We start from the raw sequence: 20,845 nt of genomic DNA, 5'->3' as shown, positions 1-20,845 counted from the left end.
CAAAGGATGAATATAAACAAATAGAACAAGTATGTAGGGACAAAATTAGAAAGGCCAAGACACAAAACAAGATCAAACTAGCTAGAGACATAAGAGTAATAAGAAAACATTCAACAAATACATTAGAAGCAAGAGGAAGATCAGGGACAGGGTAGGCCCATTACTCAATGAGGGGGTACGGGGGAAAACAATAACAGAAAATGTGGAAATGGCAGAGTGCTTAATGACTTGTTTCAGTTTTCACCAAGAAGGTTGGTGGTGATTGGATGTCTAACACAGTGAATATCAGTGAAAATGAGGTAGGATCACAGGCTAAAATAGGGAAAGAACAAGTTACAAATGACTTAGACAAGTTAGTTGTCTTCAAGACACCAGGGCCTGATGAAATACATCCTAGAATACTCAAGGAGCTGACGGAGGAGATATCTGAGCCATTAGTGATTATCTTTGAAAAGTCATGAAAGACGGGAGAGATTCGAGAAGACTGGAAAAGGGCAAATATAGTGCCAAACTATAAAAAGGGAAATAAGGACAACCTGAGGAATTACAGACCAGTCAGCTTAACTTCTGTACCCAGGAAGATAATGGAGCAATCAATTTGCAAACATCTAGAAGATAATAAGGTGATAAGTAACAGTTGGCATGGATTTGTCAATAACAAATCTTGTCAAACCTACCTGATGGCTTTCTTTGACAGGGTAACAAGCCTTGTGGATGCGGGGTGGGAAGAGAAGCGGTAGATGGGGTATATCTTGACTTTAGTAAAGCTTTTGATACTGTCTTGCATGACCTTCTCATAAATAAACTAGGGAAATACAACCTGGATGAAGCTACTATAAGGTGGTGGAAACTGGTTGGAAAACCATTCCCAGACAGAAGTTATCAGTGGTTCAAAGTCATGCTGGAAGGGCGTAAAAAGTGCGGTCCTGCAGGGCTCAGTTCTGTTCAATATCTTCATCAGGGATTTAGATAATGGCATAGAGAGTATACTTCTAAAGTTTGAGGATGATACCAAGCTGGGAGGGGTTGCAAACGCTTCAGAGGATAGGATTATAATTCAAAATTATCTGGACAAACTGGAGAAATGAAGTAAATAGGATGAAATTCAATAAGGACAAATGCAAAGTACTCCACTTAGGAAGGAACAATCAGTTGCACGCATACAAAATGGGAAATGACTGCCTAGGAAGGAGGACTGCAGAAAGGGATCTGGGGATCATAGTGGACCACAAGCTATGAGTCAACAGTGTAATGCGGTCGCAAAAATAGCAAACATCATTCTGGGATGTATTAGCAGGAGTGTTGTAAGCAAGACACGAGAAGTAATTCTTCTGCTCTACTCTGTGCTCATTAGGCTTCACCTGGAGTATTGTATCCAGTTCTGGGTGCCACATTTCAGGAAAGATGTGAACAAATTGGAGAGAGTCCAGAGAAGAGCGATAAAAATGATTAAAGGTCTAGAAAATATGAAAAAATTGGGTTTGTTTAGTCTGGTAGAGAGAAGACTGAGGAGATATAACAACAGTTTTCAAGTACATAAAAGGTTGTTACAAGAAGGAGGAAGAAAAATTGTTCTTCTTAACCTCTGAGGATAGGACAAGAAACAATGGGCTTAAATTGCAGCAAGGGAGGTTTAGGTTGAACAGTAGGAAAAACTTCCTGTCAGGGTGGTGAAGCACTGGAATAAATTGTCTGGGGAGGCTGTGGAATCTCCATCATTGGAGATTTTTAAGAGCAGGTTAGACAAACATCTGTCAGGGATGGTCTAATACATAGTCTTGACAGGAGTGGTCCTTTCCTGTACTATGAACACCTATTGCCTTGGAAATGTTTTGGTATGCCCGGAGTATGAAAACTCCTGACTAAAATCAATTGCTATATTTAGATACATTTTCTTGACTGCACTACAGTTTGTTCTGCTGATTCACTCCAAGTCTGAATTAAAGCAATGAGTTAAAAAGTAAACGTACAGTACCAGTTCAGGAGGTAAACCACGTGTTTTGTCAAACATTTTTGTGGAGGAAAAAAAAAAAAAGATGTTTAAAATAATGACGCACAAGGTTATGAAATGCTTGGGATCTAGAAATATTCATACAGAATACAGCAATCATTGTAGAGCCAGGAAGTCTAGTTGAAACCAACCTATTATTTGGAGTATTTATAAAGAAAAAAAATCTGTCTGCTCCGAAACACTTTCTTTTTTAGAGCTACATAAACACTATGACAATCTTAACTAAAATACAGTCATTATGTGCGCTCAAGTAAGATTTTAAGTCATTGACCTAATGTAGTTCTTACAGTGTTGTATACAAAATATGTGTTATTGCACAGTATTAGTTTAATTATGTATAACTACATGGTATTACTACCGTGCAGGCCAACAAAGACTATTAAGAAATCACAAGCATCTAAGTAAGTGTTTTGATATTGGTTCTATAATTGCCAAAATTAAGCTGCAGTTTACATGAATTAAGGCCTGACTTAGAAGAGCTGAGCATTCCTAACTCTTTAAGTTAATGGCACTTGGAGATGTTCAGTAGTCCTAAGGATAAGGCCCTTCACTGTGCTCACTGCGACTTCACTGCTGAGCTTATCAGTAACCCGCCAAGGGAGTCCTGCTGCACATGGCACTGCGTCCAAGCCTAGAACTACACCCCCTTTCCTTCACAATTGCACCCCACTTGAAGAAGAGATGCTGGGAGGATCTTGGAAATTAAGCAGTCAGTATTCTGCCCCCTCACACTCTTCACATTTAAGGAATACACCACATGTGTGGACCAACACAAAGCAGCTTTGACTTCAGTGATCAGAATTTTCTCAGCAAAGGTCTAGCAATCCTTAGCCCTAGCATGAAAGTAGTTTTCCACATGGCTGCTCCTGAATACTGTCTTCTGACACTTCTTTGTTGGTACCCACTTTCTAAGAAATACTACAGCTACTGAAATTACTTTTAAGTTTGCTTATGGTCCCAAATCTCTGACCTGTTGCCCTAAATAAAAAATAATAATAAAAATCCACGCACCCACCCACCCACCTTATGCCACAATTCTGGAGTTACGTGGCAATTTTGTGGCATTAGTGGGCTCTGCATGAAAAGATATGGGGGAAGCCTGGTATGACTGCTCATGGGAACTGTTCTGTTCCTGCAAATTAATACTGTTCCTCCTTCTCCCAAGATCCCTCTCTCCCTTCCCCAACCAAATCTAAGGATGTGAGGGGCAGACAGTGTCACTGTTCCATGGCCGCACGGTATCCCCGCTTCCTCCCCGATTTAGCTCACTTGCAGAGGGTGCACACTTTCTCCTTTTCTAGCGTGTGGCTGGCTGGAAGAAAGTGGGACTCTTCCCTCTGTCTCCCCCTACTGACTGACTGTACTGCTGTCTGTTTCAGTTTCTCATTCCTTCTCTTGTTTTTCCTCCAGCCCCAAGTCAGTGATGTTTCCAGCCTGCAGAATGGAAAATCCTGTCTTAATACGCAAGTTCAATAACCTGTTTCAGAGGATAGTCTATTTTGAAGGAGCCCCTTCATGACTCATGCTTTTCAGCGTTTATTGCTTTTACTCAATAGTATCTCCATTACCAGAGAGGCGTAAGATCGTCCTCATCTAGGCATATGAAAATCAAGAGCAGTGCCTCTGGTTCTGGTGCCCCAGCAGGCTGCAGGGACATCAGCAGTACTGGACAGGAATGCAGCAGCACATGTGTACATCGATGTTTGGAATGGTAACGCAGAGCGCCACACTGGTGCCGTGTGTCCAGTCAACTCTTATGACTGATGTATCAGTCCAGGCTGCCTCCTAGAGGCAGAAAAGCATGGAATTGTACTCTGGATATATAAAGATTTGTACCATTCACTGATGTTGACCTACCCCACAAGAAGACATCATCTGTGTCATACCCACTTTGGCAAGACCAACTGTCCAGGGACATGTCCAGAGGCAAATTGAAATGGGTACAGTTTACACCCCCCTCCAGCCCCCTGAGCATGTCTAACTTAACTTAGGCTCTCACCCACTTCCAGATGTGGAACTTATATTCCCTTTACACATCACCTCTGAAACCAGCCTGAGCCTAAGGAAGACATGTGAAGGGGGTTACGTTGTATCTCGCCAAGAGGATGCTAGTCTACTGCAGTCAATGTAAGTTAACATCACCTACCTGTTCACAGGGCTAGAGGAGGGAGTACAGTACCTTAGGTTCTATTAGAGTCAAGTAGGCCTAGTAAACCCAGGCCTGGAATGGATGGGGTTGGTATGAAGCGAAGATGCACATAAACAAGGAGCTAACACTTGCACTTAGTCATGGTCACACAGAAACACCTAACAGTGTCTATCTTTCCTTCAAATATTTGAACCTGGGCAATCTTCATACTAGAAAAACCCAAGAGTCACTCTTATTGGTACAGAAAAGTGAAGAACTTGTAAGGTACCTTTTTCTTTGTCTCTCTTTTTGGAGACTGAAAGAGCTTTGATCAAAGGAAGAATGTGTCAGTCAAAAGAGGAGGAAGACAAAACCCTATTCACTGCATATTTTTATCTGAAATTCTTAAGAGAAAGGTCTGCAATTTATTGTTGCAGGAGGCTGAGGCAACAGTAATTTAGATAATTATGAGTGTCATAAGAGTAAGTATTCTGTTGCATCAGAGGACTCTGGCAAGAAACACTTCCTCATATGACATTCACCGCCCATTCTAACAAATGAGTAGAGTACACCATAAGAAATTTCAAAAATAAAAGTTTTAGACAAGTTTATCATGATGATCATTCATTTTATATACAAAAAAAAATCTGTGACTTTGTTTACAAAATAGTAAATGTTACAAAAACAGTTTCCAAAGAAGTGTCCTTTTCTACAACAACTGAAGAGTTTTAAGAATGACTGTCATTTGATAAGTTAATTTCACCTATTATCATTAAAACCACTTAAAACTCCTCCTTTCTGTTATCCTTCTCATCTGGACAGTAATTGATAAGGAAGATTTCAGGGAGGCTCAGTCATTGATGGCAGGATCTAGAAAAGAAACAATTTTACAAACAGTTATCATTCCCATCCACCATTTCTAGCTATTGTATTTCACTAATGGCACTTAATTAGGTTCCTTCTGCTACCAGCATCAACACAATGCACAACCAGCTTCATACAAATCACTGCTCACTGTTATATTACATCTTATGCTGTGAAAATGTTGTAGTGATTGCATCCTATCAGGTTAACAGCTCATATAAAAAGGTAACATTGACACAGTCCTATTAACGACCGACTATAAATTGCTAATACAAATCAGCATATTAGCAGACAGAAATCAGAGATTACATATTAACATGTAGTATATTACTTGCTGCGCATACTTGAACTCAACACTATTATATTTCTCTTCGAGAAAAATATCCTCCCTTCCCACAAATATGAGTGCAAATGAGATGGGCTAAAGTTTGACAGAACTAGAGAGGAAGAGAGCTAAGGCAGCAAGTCCTCCAAAAAGATCATCACATCAGCTGGCTGAGCAAGCAATGTATCTAGGAGGAAAGGAGGACAAGGAATGGTCAAAGAAAAGACTTGAACCTTGCATAACGAGGACAATTGCAATGCATCCCTAGAAGATCTAACGCACTACCACCTGACTTTCAAGCATACAAAAAGAGACCAATATCACTATCCTATTGTGAAAGGGGCATCACCATCATAGCTGCTATTTTATTTCACTGCTAAGATCTGCTCACACTGTTGCAACCGTTGCCATCTTCTGCACTCTGCAGTCTCCTCACATACATTGCAAGTTAATGCCAGTTGAAGTTGGAGGAAGGCAAGAGAGACCACCACAAAGCAAATGGATTTCATCATCATTTCTCCCACCTTCCACTAGGCCATGCACCTATTTATTCACTGTGCTGACCCAATGTATAGGGTTTCTGCTACTGCTTTCCAGCAGCCTATCTATTCATGTGACTATAGGGAGAAAGGATCTTCATTCAGGCAGGAAGTTAGTTGTCTTTTTGGGTAGCAATTACATCCTCTTTCACAAAGAGCAGCTTAACTAAGAGAAGGAGCATATGGTCCTTAAAAGGGACATCAAAATAAATATGACAGGTCAGTGCAATCAATAAATCAAATGAATGAAAAGTGTACCATATCTAAAATTAAACGAGTGCACATAATAAAGATGCAGAAGACAAAAAAAAGCTACCCTTGTTTCTGAATTATTCATGAAGCATGTAGCTCCAGCTCTTGCCACCAGCCCAAGGACATTTTACTTTGGGAATGAAGCTTTACATTAAAAAGTTAAATTTTCTTTTACAAAAAAGAAAAAAGGAACAACTGGGTGGGTCTTTAAAGAGAAGCGAAGTGAACTCTCTCATCTTAGCGAAGTGCACTCTATCACCTTCTTCCCAAGCATTTAAAAGGCAAAATACTTACAAATCAATTCACATGTAGTTTCTCTGCTTCTCTCCTACAGCTTCCCTATTTCCCTCATCCTAGACATTCATGTATTAAACCTTTCATGAACTTTTAGCCAGTATGGTCAGGTTGGAATCTTTGAGCATCATAGAGCTTTGGTGTATTCTTTTAAGGTCGTCTCCCGTGTTTCAGTGTGAAGCGACCTTGACCTTCGTACTTTGCTTTACATTTCAGGAAGAGATTTAATCAATCAGTTTTTAAATTCATCTGATATTAACCATTAGCCCTTAATTACCAAATACAATACACAATTTGTTGAAAGCTATATGGCTTACATAGAAAGCACGACCTCTCCTGTCCCATGCACATATGACATCACAACACAGTATGAGATGGGACGATGCAAACCCTGGCCCAGGAGCTTACAATAAGTCTGCATAGCATGGTGCTGCTGCATAAACAATGAGCTCTCCATAATGCATCATCTATTATAGGAGAGCTCTCCAAACTGCTTTGGGCTGAGGGTCTGATTAGATGAAAGCCACAAGATATCACCTCCAGGGCAAAGTTATTTAGAAATTATACATTAACTTTTGCTTGCTGTGATTTTTTTTTTTAACTGTGCTTTCTCCTCCCCCAAAGAAATCACCCTTCCATCTTCTCCTTACTCCTTCCCCTTTTTCTCCCTCCCCAGCATGCACGTATTCTGAAGGTAGAAATCAAGTGAGTTCCTATCCTGGGCAAGAAGGTCCTATATGGATATGACTGCTGTACACAGAAGAGAATGTTTCAATGACAGCAGACACCGCATAGATTGGCAGGGGGAGAAGGAGGCTGGAGTGGATTTGGGGGCTATGGTTCTTGATGGGAAGTGGATCCATTCTTCACATGTGCTTTATCACATTAGCCCTGAGCCTGTACTTCTAACTAATTGAATGGAAAAACTTTTACAGCACATATTCCTCTTCTTTGAGCTTACAGACAGAAGAAATACAGCCACGTGTCTAATGTGCATTTTTATTAATTGGGGCTAGGTCCTTTCTCATATGGCCCACCACGAGGCAGCTATAGTTTATATTTTTTACTTTTATTTTCGTAATAAAATTGCTTTTTTCAATTTCTGGGGTCTGTGTTATTACTGCATATGTATAGATTTGGGGGGGGGGGGGGAGTGATGGAAAGAGACAAATTGGGCAATGAAAGTTGAGCAAGACCATACTTAAAAATTCAAGTGGCCACGTTTTCCATTTAGATTTGCACAAATAGATCATCAACTTTGGACGCAAACATTCCACCTCAAGAAATCAGTACACCCTGTATTTCAACTGGATACACTACCATTTCAAGAACACCTCAGGAATTTTATATCCATGCACTCTTAGAAGACAAACACACTCAACTGTGCAGTTTGGTTAAGTAGCTAACCAAAAGCCTTGTGCATGCGTACTAACTATCTTAGTGTACAGCTTGGTTTATTAAGCCCAAAAGTAAGTTTGGGCACCTCTCCTCCTAGATAACTTCAAGTAACTGTTTGAAAAAAAGACTGATGAAGAATCTAGAAATTCAGCACGTTTTGGAGGTAGGTAATGCTTCTGTAAGGTCTGATACCATGCTCACCACTGTAGTATCTCAGAACCTGCCAATTACGAAAAGCACACTAAGGGTTTGAACCAACACCTGTTGAAACAAATAGCTTCTTTCCACTGATCAGCCCCTATATGAACCTCAAAATAAACAACTTAGGTGCTCATATAGAGATAATCCCCTTGCCTAGTTTCCTTCCTTCTTTGCTACTGACCACTGACAGGCAGAACAGAGAGACATCCCTACACCTCTTTCCACTACGTCTTGACCTGTTTTCTTCCTTTCTCAAGGTTTTGTTCCATGTGCACTGCTTTGTTCTTCCACCTTTTCTTAAGTTTAGCTCTCACAAAGCTGAGCTGAAACTTAGGAGAGCAATATAAAATTGTCAGCATTTTAGGTCCTAAAATGCTGACAGAGCTCTAACTGATCAGATTAAGAAAAAACATTTCCATCAATCACCTGGAAATCATGTAATATCATGCTGAAAAGGAAATATAAATCAAGTACTTGGACATCATCTACAACAACCAAAAGTCTCTAGCATAAACACCATGAAGTAGGCAAAGGTGCTGGATAGTCTCAAGCTCTCCAGTTACGGTCCCCATGGCAATATGGACTCAGTGACTTCGGTGCCAAACATTATACGTGGGCCTGGCCTAGAGTTCCAGGTAACCAGGCATTTGCCGAGTGGGTTATCTTGGGCGTAGACAGCAGGGCCAGAGCTACTGCCTACCTTGAAACAAGCCGCACAGACTTTCAGGCAGAGCACACATTTGTTTATTTCCGAATGAAGAAACTTCCTCTTTGCCGTGCCCCCTGCTGGAGCCACTGGACAGAGCTCATGCACTGTCACTCAGGAAAGGATGATGTGGCTAAGCAGACATGGAGAGAATTTGGGACACCTTAAAAACACTCCCAGGGCAATTTGAGGTCAAATAGTCCAGCCATGGTCTCACAGTTCCAGATTCTCTTGACTTTTACTGTCATTCTGCTTCTGCAATTGTATTTACCCCCTCTCGACTATTTTTACAGATAGTCAAGTTTCCAAGCACAAAGCCCAGCCCCTAGCAAACTAACAGATGTAGCTCGTATCACATCCTGCTTCAGTTTGCTCAGTGAAACCAAAAATGGAATGTGCACCTCATTTTCCATGACTGCATTTAACCCCAAGAGATTACAAAATTCTCCCGTGCAATATTGGAAGAATTTTCTTTCACCTTCATAAAGATAGGAAAACATCTTCCTGCCAAGAGTCTGACACACTAATTGAACTAAACTGCAATCTGCATTTGTTGAGACATTACCTATAAGTAGGGTGACCAGATGTCCCAATTTTATAGGGACAGTCGGATATTTGGGCCTTTCTTATATAGGCGCCTATTACCCTCCACCCCATTCTGATTTTTCACACTTGGTGTCTGGTCACCCGACCTATAAGCCCACCATTACAGATTCACTAGATGATTCTAAACAATATTATTTGTGATGATCCTAAACATGATACAGACCCATACCGATACAAGTGAAGCCCTACACACACACACACACACAAATTACTTGCACATATATACACCGTTATTCAGCCTTCCACACACAGTACATATACTCAAATAAAAGTTGGATATTTATTAAAAAAAATCATTCCATCATGGGATCAACACAAACTGTAATACAAAAATCTGCACCTAAAGGTCTTTATGGCAGGGATCATATCTCATGCATATACAAGATGCTAAACACGCCTATAATACTGCATAAATTACATTTAAATTTTAAGAAATATCAATTGAAGATTCTCATTTGGTAAGAGGCATGCAAGGCTACAAGGTACAAAAAACATTCATCATGGTAACTAAGATTTATGACATTGAACAGAGGCTGATGAAACCATCTTTTTAGGTTGTTAGAGGATTCAGCTTACAGAATAAACATCAGTATGTCCAGGGAGATAAGGAAAGATCAAATTAAAATTACAACTTTATTTTGATGCGTGTCCATGCTTAACATTTGTGGAACACATTTAAGAATGCCAATAGGCTAGCTGAATAATATTTTTGTGAAAGACATTGATATCTATAGTTTCTCTACCTCACTCCATAATATGCATTAAACAATTGTCTGATCTGCCGTATTCTTTAAATAGAAGGAAAGGAGTTGGTTTAAAAAAAAAAAGTTCTTTAGCTTTGTTAGGCTGCATTGTATTACTGTTGTTTATGAGACTGTGCATTTTCAACCAGCTAACGTAAAGAACGAAAGCTTCTCGCTACAAGCTAAAAAGAAAGTCTTTACCATGCTCCTTGAAGAGCTCATTTTCACATTACTCAGGCTTCATTATGCTGAATCAATATTCGTTTAGTCACTGGGGTTATTGACATATTTTAAAATAAAAGTATACCCTTCAGCTACTGCACTCATTACAGGTAATTTGTCTTGTCAGGGAACAGGGAATATTATCCCAGTCTTTCAGGGGCTGACAGCCTATGGAAATACCTCCCTATGGTTACAACTGTAAATAATTTTAAGGTAAAATACTGAGAAAATCAATGACTGTTTCCTGCAATCTGTCACAAACAAATCAATCATAATCTGCACAGCCAGAGAGTATGATTTGAAGGAGATGAGAGCAGATGTAATTCTTGGCTGGAATCTCTCATTTCAAAATCACTTCACATAACGGTGTCATCATTTAAACACTTAGCAGTCGCTGGAACTGCCGCTCAGAACATCCAGTTGGACAAAACCAGAAGGAAGAGGAGGAGAAAATGCCATCGCTGTTATGTAAGCAAACATTTAATTTAAATGGTTGCTGCTGCGTTAGTAAATTTCACAGATAGAAGAGCTATGCTTGCCTCCATACAGAAACTCTGAGCTAATCAATGTTGATCTTCCACATATTCACTATAAATTAGCCTCTGAAGATCGAATGAGTATTAAAAGGAACTAAAGCTAGTTTTTAACATAAACCAACAAATAGGGTATTAGTATTTAGCCAATAGTATTGCCAAAAATATTTCCCCATCTTCAATTTCACTCTCTCAAGGTGTTTCATTAGAGAATTAGAAAGGAAAATTATCCATAGCACCTGTATCTCGTTATGAACAATAAATTTCAGTGTCTGTCCACCAGCTAATGAAAATTTAAAGTTGAAATAGAGTAAGTTTACAACTCAACTTTAGTGTGGTTAATCGATGTAGAGTACCAAAAAAGTAATAGCCTGCATAAATTAGATATAGATATAGCATTCAGAGATTATTATACATGGAATTACATTTGATCAATTTATACATAAGAATTAACTGCTATGCAGTCAAAGAGCTATAAACTGATCTTTGTAAGTGTGAATCATTTGTGTAAAAGTGAAACTAAACTAACCTATTTTAAAGAGGGATGCTAATATCTGACAAATAATTTGCTCATTCATTCTTCTCTTCTAAAGGCTTCATTTCTTGACATGCTGAAATGTTTGAGACACTTATGTGGATGTTAATGGAGGCATTGGAGATTAGTTGCAGCAAACAGGAACCTTGCCCAGACAGAATTCCCACTTGCTCAAGGCAAATTCTGCTTTGGAGTCTAAAGATTAAGAAACTAATTCACTAAGGTGGTCAGGAGGATCACCATGTATAGAGCTTATTAGCACAGAATTCATTTCAACCATAGCCAGATTCCTATTCGTGAGCATTTTTATTTACATTTCTCTCAAACAAAAAACTGACAAAGTCAAAAAGGCAGATATTTGCCTGCGAGTAGGAAAAATGCATCTTTTTCTCAATTATAAATATTTTATAATATTAGGGCATAATTTAAACCTAGGTAAGATTATTGGCATGTAATTATACTTTAAAGAAAGATTTAAGTCTCTCTACCCCATAGCAATACTGTATCTTAAGGCAGGTTCTTTACTGATACAAATTGAACATTTTTTGTTTGTAGCAAAATAAACTTATTGAAAAAAGATAAAAAAAGAGTTAAGATGCGTCCAGCAAGAAAATTACTAAAAGCCTGGTCCAGAAGAAATAGTTAAGGCCTTAGAGGCTGCACAAGCCCAGGAAAACTGCAAATGCTGGCTGTGAAGTGAATCTACTTATCCAGGGGAAAGGATAATTGTTGTGTAAGGCCAGAAAGGAAAGAAATCACTGACAGGGAGGAGAGCGCCATGTGAATGGGCTGCATGTCCTCACTAACCTGGTCTCCTCTATATCCCTGGATGAGATCTAGAATGAAGCTATCGGATAAAGACACCTTCAGGTTGCTCAGCCCTTTTAAATGTCTTTGCTGGCCAACTAACACTTGCTAAGGGAAGACTCTCCCTAGCTCATTAAATCATTTGGACAGGGAGAAGAGGCACCCCGTGTTCAACATGTTGATACTTCCCCAACATCACTCCCCTACATCAGACTGTCATTTCACATACAACCGTCACCCGATTAGGGTGGGTCAAGAATCACAGAAGCAATAGATGGAAGAGATTTTTGTGTGCGGGCGAGTTTCTCCATTTGTAAAAGGGGGATAATGACACTTCTCCTTTGTAAACAAAAACTAAATACTAATTACTGTCATTATTAGGTCACTCAGTCACATCTCTCTGAAATGTAGAATTCTTTCCTAAAATACATTTTACAGTATTTTGCCAAGTACAGATTCCCAAAAGCTACAGTTGGAAAGGTTCAAAGGTTCTATCCTTGGAAAGGGAGAGGTCACAGGAGGTTGCATAATGCTTGGCATTACACAACTGCTCCTTGAGTGGAGTAAACCCTCAAGAGAGAGCAGTGTATGGTGCTGCATAGCCTGGGATGTTTATAGGGCTTCCATGGGTCTGTCCCACAGATGCTGTTTGCTGCTGGACAAGACCTTAAAATATTACGAAGACTTGGGATTGCTGGGGGGACAGAGGGAGGAAAAATGAAGTCATTTGATAAGGAAGAAGAATTACCTCCATCTTTTAAATCTTGTGATCATTTTCTTCTTCGTATCCCCCCTTGGCACAGGGAGGAAATATCATTGATGGAAGGACCTAGAAGAGAAAACAGCAGTTTTATTTACAGATTAGTTTTTCCTTCACCACCCAAATTCTTCATCTATTTATTTTACTTGTAATTCTGATTTTCAAACGTCATGGATATCAGTACAAATACACATTTTAAATGCAACCTCAGCTGCTCTTGGAATATTACTATAGTGCACTACTATTACACTTATGTAGTAAAAGAGGTCTAAAATAATTGTCATGTTAGCAGTACCCTACCTACTGAATCTTATGAAATCTCTCAGGTATTTGGAAGCAAAGAAGAGAACATCTCTGGAACAGATATGGCTTAATTAGCTCCCTCCAAAACAGTTTCTCCATTCTTCAGTCTTCCTTAGATCAGTCTCACTTTGCTTGTCTGAAAAAGAAAAACGAAGTTGTTAACTTACCAACAATAAAAGTTACCTCCTCTACACATCACTACAAACCCCAAATCAACTCAAACTTTCTGCATCAAAAGATATTAACTTCCTTTGTATTATATGAAAGTGAGAGGTAACCCAGCACCAAGAGCAAAAAGTACCAGTGTGATGGACAAATCTTATTTATGTGAATATTATGTGCACAAACAAAACACTTACCATTACTTTTTAATAAGATTTAATAGGATTAAAGACAGCTGCAAGGCAAGCACGCATTCTGGCTTTGTGTGGGGCCTCTTCCTATATTCAGACACCCTTGGTAGGATGGGCTGCTGGAATCAACTTTCTTGTTAGGGATCTTGCTGCTTTTACTCTTGTCTGCACTCTACCGAGCTGGAGAACAGATTTTTTTTGGAGGGGGTGGGGGGGAAAGGGTAATCTTGTTGCCAATTAAAAGGACGCTGTTTCCCTTGGTAACACAACACGTGTATGCAAACAATGCATATTCCAGTCTCTTCACCTATCTTCCATTTATTTGGTTTGCTTTCACATCCAAAGATGTACTGTGTAAGATACCACTACATTTTATTAGTACATACATAGGACTGAGCATCCTCTGTTAAACAGCACAGTATACATGTGGTGCATATGGGGGGGTGGGGGGCTAAATCACATCACCTATTTTGGTGTTAAACTTGTATTCATACACTTTGAGTCTTGGAATTACATCTTGCTTGACTCCTGCATCAGTATTAGCCAAAAATATAGCATTTGCTCAGTAAAAAGAGTCTAACAAATAATATGCATTTCTATATGGTAGCAACCCGGATTTGAAGATTTTAAAGGTTTCAGAGTAACAGCCGTGTTAGTCTGTATTCGCAAAAAAAAAAAAAAAAGGAGTACTTGTGGCACCTTAGAGACTAATTTATTTGAGCATAAGCTTTCATGAGCTACAGCTCACTTCATCGGATGCATACTTTCTTCTCCTCCCCCAGTATGCATCCAATGAAGTGAGCTGTAGCTCACGAAAGCTTATGCTCAAATAAATTGGTTAGTCTCTAAGGTGCCACAAGTACTCCTTTTCTTTTTAAGATTTTAAAGAACTTTCACAACATTCCTTATGGGTAAAACTGAGGTAAAGAGATTAAGGGACTGATTCAAAGTCACATGATATGTCAATGGCAGAGCCAGAAATAGAATGTACAGTCCCCAGTTAGCTACCCGACAGCCTCTCACAGATGTCTCCCAAAACAGTCAATTCAGAAACTCCTAGATCGTTTTGCAATCCCATATTATTGAATGCCTGGTCTCCTGGTGGTTTTTAAGGCTTAATCAAAGAGCTAATGGAACAAGTTATACCACAAAGTGTCCGAATTTCTTGCTTTAAATAATTTAAATCGAGCTAGTTGTTGATCTATCTATTGAAAAGCAGATAAGAAAAAGAACTTACAAAATATCAAACTGACTGAGCTGTCTCCTTCCAAAGGGACTCTCAAGTAATCTAAAGTAAACAGCATCTCAGAGAGATAAAGAAAGTTCTTCCCTGTAACAAACAGGAAGTCGGCATAAATGAAGTCATTCCTGCACGGTTATTATTATAAAGAAGAGCTAGGCATTTTTTTTTTTTTTTTTTAAGAATGACAGAGTATTCTTAATAAAAACTTCAAACAGGTTTTATAGCTGCATATTATCCATTGAAACCAGTCATAAACAGCACTGTAGCATTATTTAGTGCAACTCCAATACGGCAAGAGTCACAACCCATTTTATTTATAGTGCAAGCTACAATGTTAGTTCTTGGCTTTACAGTAGCTGCCATTTCTGTAGCTATTCTATCCCAGTACATGGCAATCTGGAACTTGCTACTTTGTTACAGGATATGAAAGAAGATCTCAGGGAAACTAACACAGTGTAACTGGAAACAGAACACCTGAATACTACACTATGCGTTAGTCTATAAAGAATACAGTGTGAAGAGAACGGAGACGACTTTTGTAGATGCCAACAGAGAATACTTCAGAAGTAACCTCAGAATTCACTATCTGTGACAGGAATGCCTATGAACACTGTAGAAGTTACATGCTTATCTATGGGAGAGGCTGAATATTGCACTTATGAGAAAGAGGAAGCCAGGAAGAAAATTAACTGCTTGGGAAGGGAGGGGAGAAATGAGAGGGGCAGAAGGAGGGAGAATCATCAGCTGTAATCTTTTTATGCAGAAGAGAAATTCTTACCTAGATCTATTGTAATCACCTTGATATGACTCACTCAGCTAGCTTTTCTTTGTAAGACAAGTATTATTATAGCAACAAATGAAGATATCACATGAACACATACAGTTAAGGTGCAGGAAACAACTGCAAGAATTGATGACTTTCTATTGGCTATGTTTCCACTAGTCACATTACAGATTAGAAACTAGAAATACTTAGAGTTAAAAATTACGGAATTAACAGCTGTTAAAAAGAGTTCTTCATGTTTGAAACTAATAATGTCTCCCTGAAGTTTCTAGGCAAGAGATATAGTTGATCTTCCACCCAAACAGGTACTCTCTATTACATTTCAATAAAATAAGGTTGATAAATATGAAAAAAAAAATCATGATGAAAGTAAAATACAACCACTTTTTGAACATTACATTGTTATTAAGATCAAATTCTGTAAATCAGACATCTATTACACACACACACGACCAGATTCTACCTTCAAATACACCCATAAATCCGCAGTGACATGAGTTGAGCCGTATGGGTATAGCTGCAGAGAAAATTTGGCTCAATCCTGAGAGATACGGAGTACCTGTGACTCCTGCTAGAAGTCATTAGTGTCAATGGGAGACACAGGTGCTCCGCTGTCCTTCGAATTTTGGCCAAAACACTAGCAAACAGCATTGTACATTGTCTTTCAAATGTACTGAACTGAAACTGAAATTAGACTGAACTGAAATTAGATTAGGGGCTCAGTCTAAGTGCAGACACCGATTGACTGAGAAAGTAAAAAACTTTCATTCATGTTGAACATTACCATTAAGGGAAGTTCTCTCCATACTTGCACTGAACTCAACAGGAACTAAATGTATATATGGAAAGGAAGATAATCTCTGAAGACATATTAACTTTATATCAAGCCAACAAATTTAAGCAGATAGCACCATTTATGTAAATTATGTGAACATACAAGAAAACAAATAAAGTTCCAAGTTCACCCACAATAGCAAGATATTTCTAGTTATATAAATGCAATTTTAGCCCCCAATAAAGGAGAATATGCTCAAAGTATTTAAAATAAATATATGGTTTTGTCCTGTACACTGTAAAATTAGAGCTTATATGAGTTCATCAAAAGTTACTAAAATTTATATCCACATATTATTTTCTATGAGACAAAAAGTTGATGTATAAAATATTGCTGACGGGAGAAGGGGAAAAAAAAACATTCTGAACTACATAACATCTGAAGGTTAGGCAAGAGGCAGGCAGAAACTGGACAGGGCTTCCATCTATTTATCTATGAATTGTCTCTTAAATCTCCATGATTACGAGCAACCGAGTGAGTTAACAAATGGATTTTCAGACCAAGTCAATTCAGGAAGAACAACATTGAAGGAGTTAAGGACACATCCTAGAGAGCCCTTATGTATAACAAACCATTTAGCATAGATAGTTTCAGTCTTAAGTACAGATTCTGCAAGCCTTACTCATGTAAGTTATCCTTTGGAAGCCAACAGAGCTACTCACATGAGGAAAAACTACTTGTGAGTAAGCACTCTACTTTTTCTGCTGCAACTTCTGCCAGTGGTTTTGGTGCATTATTTTGCTAATAACGTATTGCTTTAAAGTAGCAGAACATAATTTCCCCCTTTTCTGCACTAATCAATTTCATTTCCATGGAATTTTGAAAATGAGAATGATAGGCATAATGGGAGGGAGGGGAAAGGGGCAGGAAAAATCCTATTTTTTTAAATAAATACTTTAAAATCACAGCAAACCTACTGTGTGTGTGTGTGTGTGTGTTTTTTTTAAAGGGAGGGGTATTATCTGGGAGTCCCAATACTTTTTATTATTTTTAACAAACATGCCAAGCCATTTTTCCTCCCTTATCATCATCCTGTCTTACCCAGAGAAATAAATTTTCTAGTATTTTCTTGCTTGTTAAATTTTGAAGTTTAGATTTCATAAACAAATATAAAAGGAGTACTTGTGGCACCTTAGAGACTAACCAATTTATTTGAGCATGAGCTTTCGTGAGCTACAGCTCACTTCATCAGATGCATCTGATGAATCTGATGAAGTGAGCTGTAGCTCACAAAAGCTCATGCTCAAATAAATTGGTTAGTCTCTAAGGTGCCACAAGTACTCCTTTTCTTTTTGCGAATACAGACTAACACGGCTGTTCCTCTGAAACCTGTCAAACAAATATGCTTCTAAAAAAGCCCTCTCTCCCTTTGACGTTCTATAGCTATATCCTCCCAGTAGCAGTTTGCACATCAAGATTTTATTTTGTAGTTAGTCAGTGAACACCTAAAGTCAAATAATCTGGTAGAGAAACATCATAAAAGGTTTTGTAAACATTGGAGTCTTCCTCTTCCTCCACCCCTGCAAAAAAAAAAAATCAAAATCACATCTCCTTTCATAATTCATGCCAAAAGACGACATTTTCTCAGGATCTTAATTAAGATAATGATGAACACCTGTGACGGCATTCTTTGGCAAGACAGCTTTATCAATCATAATCTTTTAAGTACGCTTAAAAAAAACCAACAAAAATCATATGGCAGAAGCAATCTGTTGCCTTTCCTCGTGCTAGTTTTAGCTCACTCTCTCTTCACACACAAGCACACACTCAAGAATGATTAAATCTTTAAAGACTGTAATAGAAATAGGAGCATTGGATTTTAAATTTCAAACTGAAAGTAATTATTAGAGTAAGTCCGTTAAGACATATATCATCCAAGATTCCCATTTTTTACCTTCATATACAAAAAAAGTCACCAGAGTACATCTTTTGTATTTATAAACTATTAGCGCTATGGTTTTGAAGTATGCTGTTTACTGCTCTAATTTCAAAATGTTTTCTTGAAAAACCGCAGCTAGTCCCTAATACACATTCATAAACTTTGTTTTATTTACTACTTTATCAGTACACCATATGTTTGCACATTTTAAATGAAATTAGCCAAATGAAACCATGGTATAGAAACAAATATGTAAATTCAACTGCTGCTACATTTGTGTCATAAAATTCTATGCAGTCACTTCAGGTCTGATCTTCCAAACCCTCACTCATGCCAATAATCCCATTGGAGTCAATGGGACTACGAAAGACAGTAAGAATTGTTTATAAAGGTTTGCAGCATCAGTCCCTCACACTACATGTCACACAAAAAAGAGCAGTTTTGATTCTCTGTACAGATAGTTTTAAATTCTCAGTTTAAATAAAATGAAGGGTGCAGACTAAGCCTGTAAATCCTACCCATCGTTAACTAAGATTTAAATGCTAATATAACAGAAGGTACTGTTGACAGCCTAGTTTCTCAGAAAGGTATAAGGTACAAGCTACAAGATTTTAAAGAAATAAAATTGCATTCAAACAGCTTTGCTGACATAAAATAAAAAGCAACAAGATAACAGACCCATAAATTCAAAAGCTACTAATTACAATCAATGCATAAAGAGGAAGCATATGCACCATCAAGGCTGTTAAGGGAAAAGTTAATCCAATGTTTGTTAATATAACCATTAAAGCAACAAAAATAGCCTTAGAATCAACTTCATATTTCCCTTGAATCAAAGAGCTGAACAGTCCTGTAAAGCAGATTCATCTTAGGCTTTCCTATTTGAATATACTTCTATGATAGGAAAGTGACTAGTAAATCAGTAGAGCTATTAATGTGCAAATAAAGCAGAAAATAGAGACATCTTTAAGAAATGAGTCTCAAACTTGACATAAAGTGAAGGTGACAACCACAGCAATAGAACCATAAACTAAATGTTCCAATATCTTGAAGAATTATCTCCAATTCTTTTAAAACTGCAAGGAATATAACAGTGGAATAATGTAGTGAGGATGTCTATTTGATAGACACGTTCATGATGGCATAAGCCCTCTCTTGCTACATTTCATTAATCAACCCTGGTATTATACAACAGTACATGAAATTGGGCGTAAACTCAGCGCAATTTGGAAAAAAAAATGTTACTTTAACAGAATGTCAAAAATTAAGAGGATAATTTTACATGACATTAACCTTACCTCCTCCTCAAAAAAGTCAGATACACAGGAAAGAAGGCAGTTAAAACTTCTGCTTCTCTCTACAAATAAATTGGCAAGGAAGAACGGTTACTCATTCTACTCACATATAAACTGAATGTTAAACATATAAAACTTTACCAGATGATATCTTACTCGTTGAACAAGGGGTATTGTCAGAAGATTATGACAGAAGCTCTTTCGGGGCGGGGGGGGGGGGGGAACAGGGACAGAAGAACAGAGCACTTTAAAGCGATAGCTAAAATTAACCCAGTGACAAATACCAGTGACATTGTGCAGCTGAAAACTGATCAAAGTGCACACCTGTGTGGATTGAGTATGTAAGAGTGTGTGTGAACCTGGTTTTAACAAACCTTCATGGTTACCACAGGCAAAACCCACATGAATGTTTAAAGAGGCAACCATGCACAGCTCAGCTTAATACTAAAAAAAGAAAGAAAGAAAAAAAGAAAAAGAAAAAGGAACAAGACAAAAAAAGAAAAACAAGCTAAAGCCCCATTATATACTGATCATATATATAGAAGAGATATCAGTCTTCTCAGCATTGTGCCTGAGAGATTCCAGGAGATGCATTTAATCTAACCAGGATTTCAATAAGTCATTTTTTATAATTGCATGAATTATTACAAAAACCTAACACAAATAGGAGCCTCATTTATTTGCTCCTGAATACTAGAAAACTGTGCACAAGCACAAAAAGGGACAACAGATGTGACTTAAATCCTCCAAAACACAGACGTACTTTGATTGTCCGCATACGAATTTGGAAGCTTTCACAGACGTGGGTTTAAGTTATTAGTGAATAATAAAAAGAACCACAAGGGGAAAACGGGGCTTTTTTTTTTTTTTTTTTTTGCTCCCCCAGAAGCTATGTTTAGCCCAGGACTGGCTGCCAATCCCAAGGGGATGGCTGCTGATCCCTTCCCTGCCCCAGTACAATTGGAGGTGGGGTTTGAAACCTCCCCCCCCCCCCCCATCCATTTTGCAACAGTCTCGTGCATAGTTACCAGCCGAAGCACGAGATCTGCTTGCCCACCCGTCACGGCGGGGACGGAAAAGAGCCCCCCGGGCTGACAATGGCCAGCGCACCAGGGCGAGGCGCGGGGGGCAGCTGCCCCGAAGGGCTGCGGGGACAAGCCGGGCTCCGCGGGCGCTCTCAGCCGCAGGGGGCCCCCCAGGCAGCGCTCTCCATCCGCCAGCCGGGGCCA

The sequence above is a fragment of the Caretta caretta genome, chromosome 12 (genome assembly GCF_965140235.1).
Source record: "Caretta caretta isolate rCarCar2 chromosome 12, rCarCar1.hap1, whole genome shotgun sequence".
Lineage (NCBI taxonomy): Eukaryota > Metazoa > Chordata > Testudines > Cheloniidae > Caretta > Caretta caretta.
The sequence above is the reverse complement of the archived record's forward strand: the minus strand, read 5'-3'. Positions refer to the sequence as shown.